The sequence below is a fragment of the Mixophyes fleayi genome, chromosome 9 (genome assembly GCF_038048845.1).
Source record: "Mixophyes fleayi isolate aMixFle1 chromosome 9, aMixFle1.hap1, whole genome shotgun sequence".
NCBI classification, from domain to species: domain Eukaryota; kingdom Metazoa; phylum Chordata; class Amphibia; order Anura; family Limnodynastidae; genus Mixophyes; species Mixophyes fleayi.
This window is the reverse complement of record NC_134410.1, coordinates 17139493-17148538: the sequence shown is the minus strand read 5'-3', so window position 1 is coordinate 17148538 and position 9046 is coordinate 17139493. Positions and strand designations below refer to the sequence as shown.

The window sequence follows — 9046 nt, the reverse complement described above, 5'->3', positions numbered from 1 at the left end:
ACCAGACATCGCAGTTGATCCAGAAACTATTCCGGAAAGTGTAGAAACCACAACACAGATCATTCCTAAAACTGCTCCACCCAAACCGGCGGAACCAGCACCTGTTCCAAATTAGGCAACTTCTATTGAGCACTTTAGGGAAATGCAAAACAATTTGCTTACATTACATCAAGATTGAACGAGGGGAATCCCAAGGCAGATCAGTAAAGGAACTACATATTTGCATAACATCCCTCAGAGCCAACTGGTTGTATACTACTTTTAAACGTATTGGTGCCAGCCTGGTTTGAAGTGGTGGTGTAAACGCAATGTGTGTGCAATCTATAGCCCCCAAGACATTAGGTAATCCTGAGATCCTACAGAAAGCTCCCTTCAACTCATGCCAATCAGAATCCTGGCGGGGGAAGCAGATATATGTATGCAACAGTTTGTTAATGGTACTTAACACTACAGATTAGTGCCTGGAGAATGTTGCCAGTGAGAGGGATCCAACCTATCAGCACACAGACTGGAGTGAGTCGGTGTAGAGCACCCATTAATTTGTGCATCTCAGTTAATGCATTGGAGCGAGATGTTAATGGCTCCAAATCATCTCTCACCTGCTAAGCTGCAGGAGGTTTGGTCTGTTAAGACTAAACATAGGAACAACCTCCTGATCTGAGAGGGAGTCCAGGAACAAACCTGCTCTAAAGTCACGTGGTATGCGAAGCCAAAGCAGACTCTGGTGCTGGTGATGTTGGTGTTCCTCTCTCCTTCTCCTTCTCCTCTCCTACATATTGAACATCTCATTTTCAGCCAACAACAGATAGAAAAAATTACCCAATCAACTCCACTTTCATGCACAGTCAGAATAATACAGTTTTGGGGCCCTTTTTATAGACATCATTAGTCTACACCAATGGCTGATGTTGTTGCCAATCTCATCTATCAAAAGCTGTGTTTTTTTATTTGGCATTCTCACAGCGAGATAGTGGCAATTTGCAAAATTGCAGCTTCACACATATGACGACTTCTATTGTTAAAATGGCAAAAAGTCGGTACATCAATTAGTAGTGTTGCAACTTAGGTAACATCGGTTTACTGCCCATGTCCTTTCAGGACGCACTTTCATACATCTGCGGTTGCCAAATCTAGCTAAAAAAAACGCAAATTAACTGCGATTTAGCAAAATCGCTCCTTGATTCATTTTACCCCATATCCTATTGTGTGATAGCTGTAGTGCCCTGTGCCTTTATAGAGTTTATTAGAGTTGTGATTATGCCCAGTGATCAGGACATGTTGGGTAGGTGTAGTCTTCTAGGTCCTTATAGAGTGTAATAGAGTTGTATTATTATCCGGTCCAGTGGTCAGGACCAGTTATCAGGTCATGTTGAGTGAGTGTCCTATGTCTGTATACTGTGTATTAGAATTGTATTATGATAATGTCCATTAGTCAGAGCATGTTTTTGAAAGTATAGTGTCTTATGCCTGTATAGAATATAATAGAATTGTTTTGAGGGTTGGTCCAGTGCTCAGGCCATGTTGGGTAGATCTAGTGTCCTCTGCCTCTATAGATAATTCCACGTGCAACACAAACAGATCCACCTGCAATGTGTCCCTAAACCTGAATACCATTGCACTTGTAGTCTGAAGGAGAAAGTAAAGTGGATCAACTTTTCCAAAAATATATTAAAGGTAGTTAGTGGGTTAGTAGGTTGTTAGTGTTTTCACTGGTGGCTGGAGGGGTCCAAAGAGGGCTCCAAGGCCAAACCTGATGTTGATGCTTGGGTGGTAAACAGGAATCTATGCTATCACAATGAAGTAGAACAGCCAGCTATGTAGAATCAGCAGCAGCTCAATCCCTGTGATAGAGCAGGATGGAGCCCACCTAGCACATGAAAATGTACGACTAACTGCTTGGCTGTCTTTCCTCTGACTGAGTGACCCATCACTATGCCTTTATTCTAGTTATCCCTAAGCCTTTCCCACCCCAGATCTCTATTCTCTGTTTCAAACTACAGCTCTTTTTTCTTAACCCTGTCATGTCACACCTCTGACTTGGATAGTGTCACACTCTGGCGTACACTTTATTGAAATTGGGCTAGATTATATTCCTTCATACCGCATTAATTATAACAATATGTGTTAAATATTATATGCAACTTTCTCCTAAACATCGACTTCCCTTTGTGATAATGAGAAGTACACTCAAAAATAGGTAGAATTTGTGCTTAAACTGGTATTAGTCCAGCATGTTTTTTGTTTCGTTTTCATTCTTCCCATACATCAAGTCACAGCAAGTTTGCAACATTCCTGAAATTTGCAGCATCAGGGTTTTGCTGACCAAACTAGTCATTAGGATAAGTGGAAGTATGTCCAGGTAACAGTAAACCTCACAAAACATTAATAAATAGTTATTACAGTTTCAGGAACAACCCGTTCACATATTTCACACAAGTAAAATATTATGTCTAATAAAGATTGATATTAAAGGTAGATTACAGGAAGTAAGTATGCAAATAAGTATAAAAATAGCGATGAATAAACAACTTGCTAGGAGATTCCCATAAAGAAACTATTTACCACATCACATAAAGGAAAACTGTTAATTAAATGCTGCTCAGATTCAAGAAACACACAAGTGCCTGTCCTCATTGCCTTCTACCCGCCAATATGCAAGTTATTCACAGTTCCCTACTGTAAGTTATCCAAAAATGCTGAGTTTTTTGTATAGGGAGAGGGGTCCTTTCCCAGGCAGGGCTGTTCCTTGCCACCAGATACCACATGAAATGATCCCTATATTCCTGCTTTTATAATGAAATGTTCATAAATAAAAAATATATTTCCAGTATACGTGAATAGAATCTCTTATCCAGAAATCCTTTATCCAGAAAGTAGACGATTGCTGTAGTGCAGTGACAATATCCAGGGCTGTAGCGAGGGCGGTGTTGGCGTGGTGACAGCCCAAGGCGTAAGCCCGTGGGGGAACAACAGCCACCCGCAATTTTCCCATGTTGGAGAGCCCAGGTGAATCAGGCGGAATGGGAATACTCTGTAAAAAAATAATATCAAAAATAAATAAATATACGAAAAGCCTACAGCTTAAAATCACCCTGAAACCCGAGGGGCGGACCTAGATTTTTTTTTGGGGAGGAGGGGGCATTTTGCGCAGCCACGCACCTCCAACACGCTAATTGGTTGGCTCCAACTGGCCCACTCCCTTTCTTCTCGATGATCAGACCTCTCAGCAGCAATTTTAAGGTAAAAAGATTGCTGTTGGGGGGGCCCCGATCACCTCCCTATGGATCCACCAGTGCGAACCCCCCACCCAAAAAAAACATTAAAAACATAACCTGCTCCATTGCTAGAAAGGACAGGCTGGTCAAAGTGTTGGATTTCCCCAGTCATACAGCAATGTGATTCAGCAACAGCCATTCAGTGATGGGCTACAATGGGTTCCAAACAGGGCCCGGACTTACCAGGGGGCCCGCTGTCCTTCCCGGCATCCCCGCTACTGCTGTGAGCCTGGCTGTCACTTCCCGCTGCTGGCCAGTCAGTGGCCGGACAGGCGAGCCACTCAGGGCTTGTGGTGATGGCAGATGACGTCAGCGCGCCCGCAGCTTTATAAGCTGCAGGGCGCCGCCATTGCTAGAGTCCGTCAACAAAGTAAGAAGAAGAGGATGCCTAGGGACGTCCAGTGCCGGAGACGATGGCGGAAGCAGCAGGAAGCCCTTGTAAGGGCTGTGAGCTACCCTGTTGCTCGAAGACACCGGAGAATACGCCGGCGAGGTGAACATCGGCAGGGAGCCCTCGTGAGGGCTAAGAGCGCGCCCACCATGAAGACTGCGGGCAGAGCGCCGAACGGGAGAAGAGGCGCCGGCTGCTGAAGGGGCTGGAAGACCCAAAGACAGCGCGCAAGCAGAGTTTCCTGCGTGGAGCAGGTAAGTATATTGTCCTCAGTTACGTCGGGGCTCAAGGCCTGGGGCACATTTCGGGCACTAGGCCTGTGACACAGGTAGGGGTGGCCACTGTAGGTGTTTATTGTGCTGCCCCACCCTATGGGGCATAAGGCCCCATAGGTGGGGCAGCACGGTGGCTAACTGATTAGCACTTCTGCCTCACAGCACTGGGGTCATGAATTTGATTCCCGACCATGGCCTTATCTGTGTGGAGTTTGTATGTTCTCCCTGTGTTTGCGTGAGTTTCCTCCAGGTGCTCCGGTTTCCTCCCACACTCCAAAAAACATACTGGCAGGTTAATTGGCTGCTATCAAAATTGACCCTAGTCTCTCCCTCTAGGCCTGTCTCCCTCTCTGTCTGTCTGTTTGTGTGTGAGTGTGTGTCTATAGTAGGAAATTTAGACTGTAAGCCCAATGTTTAATTTGCTGCTATCAAAATTGACCCTAGTCTCTCTCTCTGTCTGTGTGTATGTTAGGGAATTTAAACTGTAAGCTCCAATGAGGCAGGGACTGATGTGAATGAGTTCTCTGTACAGTGCTGCGGAATTAGTGGCGCTATATAAATAAATGATGATGATGATGATGATAGGTAGCCACAAGGGGCACCAGACCCCATAAGTAGATGTAAAGTTGGCACAAGGCCCCATAGCCACTACTAGGAGGGCACCAGGCCCTAGAGTTAGAAGGGCACCAGGCCTTAGAGTTAGGAGGGCGCCAGAGTAGCAGGGTGGCTGCCCTGTAATGTAGCAAGGACATTGGGTCCTTGCGGTTAGAGGGACAGAAGATCCCTGATGTTTAGCGGGGCAGTAGCCCTTATAGCAGGTAGTGGGCGTTCGGCCCAGGGCTAGTAGGACACTAGGTCCCGGAGTAGTTAAGAAATAGCGTACTGGAGTGATTTACAGAATCCCTCCATCTGTCCTTAAGGGCACGTGCGGAAGACCCCAGCGAGCGAGGACCTCTAGAGTGAAAGGGATAGAGGGAGTCAACGTCGTAGACTCGCGTCCATGAGTATAGGTGTGGCGAGGGCTGTTCCCTTGGTGCACTCACCTTGTGGAGCTGTCCCTCCCGTATTTTTCCCTTACAGCAAAACGAGTGCCCTGCACACGAAGACAGGGGCCCTTTTCCCCTGCGGCGTTTTGGGTGCTCAGACATCCCCACCCCTCCCCCAGTGGATCTCTTACAGTACAACGCTCCTCCTCCTGTACAGTATATATAGATTTTCTCTCTCATGTCTCAGATGTAATATGTGGATAGATCTGTTTGGTATGTCAGGGCTGCTGTGTTGTCCCAGTCCGGGTCTGCTTTGACATGACTAATTTACACACAGATATGACAGACAGATATTTCGTACAGGTGTACACTACAGCTACTTTTCCCTTTAGGAAAATATTTTGCTATTTCTTTCAAAACTTATTTTACAATTACAATAACATGGATGTATCCATCTTAATATGTATCTAATGAATTAATTTAGCCCTGGTTACTGGAAGTGGAGAATAGGCGGGAAAAGCAGAAATAGATTGTTATACTGTGTAAGAAGCCAGGATGACAGGTATGTAATGACTAATAACGTGTACACACTGAGAATGTAATGCAAACTGCTCAGAGCAAGTGATAGAAAGAGGCTGTGATTGGTTGGCATAAAGTGGGCGTTTCCTGCTTTCTACATTTATAAACCACATTTATTGCATCCAGTGTTTACAGATAAAGAGAACTAAGCACCGGTGATCACAGCCCGATATTATAGAGTCTACAGACATCACAGGTGAGAGGGTTGGATGGACAGACTGCATATAATTTATAGACACATTATTGTCACTGCTGGGTTGTGAAACATGACTTTGATTTTTATCGTAGGACATATTTAAATTGGTTTGAGTTAATATGTTATGTGTGTCTCATATTACAGATCTTGTGTGTTACCGAGTCCAAGGATACAAGATCTTAAACGGAAGGTAAGTAGCACTAAATAAAGGCTTAAATGGAAAGTGCTATCAAAACCGTGTATGATTACATCTATGCCTACAGGATATTTCTCTACTTTACTTTGTTTATCGGAGGCGTGCCTATGTGGCATCATATTGGTATATCTAATAATGTTTAAATATGATCAAATTTGTCTTTCAAAGTCAAATTACACATATCTCATCATATCTGAATTCGCAGAATTCTATCTTCAGAATTTGTCAGCTTTAAGCCCAGTTGGCTGTACCATTTCTTAAATGCAAATAAAAATAGTTAACTTCTGGCACTTAATAGGGCTGCAGTTCAAAGCCACTAATTGCAATCCCCACTAAAACAAAATAACAAAAACAAAATATTGAAATGAAAAAAAAAAACTTGCCATAGTGTGCTAGAACCACGAAACCATATACGTGGACTGCGGTCATTTGTTGACCTTTTATTAATAAATATATCATAAATTCAATTAAAACATAAGCATTGTACAAATTCAAACATCATAAAAACAAAACTTGACTAGATATTCAGCATTAGCGATGTTCGCTGACCCCCGTGTTCTGGCTTTGGATTTGGATTTGAATTAACTTTGTGTTTTGGTTGTGGTTTTGGCAAAACCGCCCTCATGTGATATGGTTTTGGTTTTGGAGCTGTAATTTTTAGAAAAATTGCTAAATTATGCTAAAATCACATAATTTTGCTCTTTTTTTTTTGTTCCTACATTATTATTAACCTCAATAACACTAATTTTAAGTCAATTGCAGTCAATTTTAACCACCTCACAGGTCACAATATTATTTTCACGCACATTCGGACAAATACTGCAGTGACCTGCCTGGATGGTAAGCGACAGAGCAATGACTCAAACACACTGCAGTTCCTAGCGCATCTAGGACACATTGGCACAAAGTAGTTTCAGTAAAGAAAAGTGGTGCACAATGTGACTGCAAATTTAGAAGACCAAGCCTGCCAGACCTATTATTTCTATTTCAGCAATGACAATTAGCAATGGAGCAATGGAGCTCTCCTGAATATCACTGTAGACTTTGAAGAACACTGCTACCCCTCCTCTTTCTTTTCTACCTATGAAGCTGCCCAACTAGAGAATGTGCTACCCCTTCTGTGTCCCTCTGTGAAATAGCGCTAGATCGCTGTGGAGGGTGGTACTTATAGAATCCAAAACTCACGAAATATGAGATCCAACGACGCATCAATGATGATGTCTTACGCGTTTCATCGCCTTAGGGCGCTTTCATCAGGGACACAGCCAAAAGCTCACTTTGCCAGCAGAATACTAAATTACCTCATTAACACCTGCGGCAATTCAGCCACTTGTAATCCGCAGAACACCTCTGTTTTATGACATTTACACATGCCATATAAAAATATATTACAGAAAAAAAGTAAAGGAAGTTATTATTTATTAATATATATCATCATTTATGTATATAGCACCACTGATTCTGCAGCGCTGTACAGAGAACTCATTCACATCATTCCCTGCCCCATTGGAGGAAACCCACGCAAACACGGGGAGAACATACAAACTCCACACAGATAAGGCCATGGTCGGGATTTGAACTCATGACTCCAGCGCTGTGAGGCAGAAGTGCTAACCACTTAGCCACCGTGCTGCCCAATAATATATAAAAATAAATATAAATAAATTTATATAGTTAAAAATTATAAAAGTCCATAAGAGTCCAAATAATAACAAAACTACAATAGAAAACAGACTAAAAAGTAAACGTGTGAAATTAATAAACGATACTACATAACTCAATAAATATCAGTTTTAACTTTAATAATATTGGTATTTATATGGTTCTAACGTTTTATATAAGTTAGCCACATTCAGTATCTATGCTCCTTACATTTTTATCTGTGCTCCTTAATTTCTATGATGATAATGATGATGATGAAGAATATGTGTATTAAGCAGGTGATTTATTTACTGCAGGAAAGATGACATGAATGGTCCTTTCTTCCAAAAAAACATTAAGAAAAAAACAGAAAATATATACACCCAACATGTGTTGGGCAGATAAATCATCAGGAGGAAGAGTATACTGTATAGATTTATATGTAATTGACAAACACTAAAAAGTTACAGTGACTTTGAAGCTTGAGTCGCTGGAATAAATTTTCAGGGTTATACATTGTTGGTTGATTGTTATAAATGTCAGTAACCAAGTTTGTTTTACAATTATAATCTCATTTGCTTGACTGTGATGCTAGAAGGACTGTGAGTTGTCCAAGGTCACAAAGACATCAGGACTTGAACGACTGTCTTTTAGTGTCATTGTAATAATGTTGATTGTATTTACCATGTTAAAAAAATCATATTATATAGACAACCACACAGTATATTATGATCTAACTATAAGATCCCTCTTGTTTCAGATAACACCTGCCGGGATGCCTTCAACATCATCATTTATCCTGATATTCGGGATCCTCCTCAGTGTCTCCCATCTGTCCACATGTCAGGACTGGGCAACGTTTAAAAAAAAACACATTACAAGCTCAGCGACTATCAACTGTAATAACACCATGCATCAGTCTTTATTCATTGTAGGTGGGCGCTGCAAACCAGTCAACACCTTCATTCATTCATCTACTGCCAGCGTACGGGCTATCTGCAGCAGTATCTCGGTCAACAAAAAAGTAACAAGTGGCACGTTCCCCCTCACCACGTGCACTAGAAGAAGTAATATAAATCCTCCTTGTCCATATAGTGCTAAACATGAGACAAATGTGATATGTGTAAAATGTGAGAACAGACTTCCTGTACACTTTGTAAAAGTAGGAGGATGCTGAACACTGTCTTGTAAACATAACACTTCTTTAATTTCCTGTAATGTTGCACTGCAGAATAAAACATAACACATAGCTACAGATAGACTCTCCTCTGTATAACACATAGCTACAGATAGACCCTCCTCTGTATAACACATAGCTACAGATAGACTCTCCTCTGTATAAGACATAGCTACAGATAAACCCTCCTCTGTATAAGACATAGCTACAGATAGACCGTCCTCTGTAACAACACATAGCTACAGATAGGGAATAAATGATCATGTATGGAATATGTATGGTATTGTGTGTGTAATGTAAATAGACCAGTTTGAACTAGTTTTCGGCGGG

At 42.0% G+C, this 9046-nt stretch overlaps 1 long non-coding RNA gene across 1 annotated transcript; it reads left to right on the top strand.

Annotated features, from left to right (window-relative positions):
* Positions 1–5644: 5644 nt before the first annotated feature.
* On the top strand, positions 5645–8429 carry LOC142102098 (uncharacterized). The gene is made up of 2 exons (XR_012679201.1): positions 5645–5702; positions 8300–8429. It is a non-coding gene; the product is annotated as an uncharacterized LOC142102098 (long non-coding RNA).
* The last annotated feature ends 617 nt before the right edge of the window (positions 8430–9046 follow it).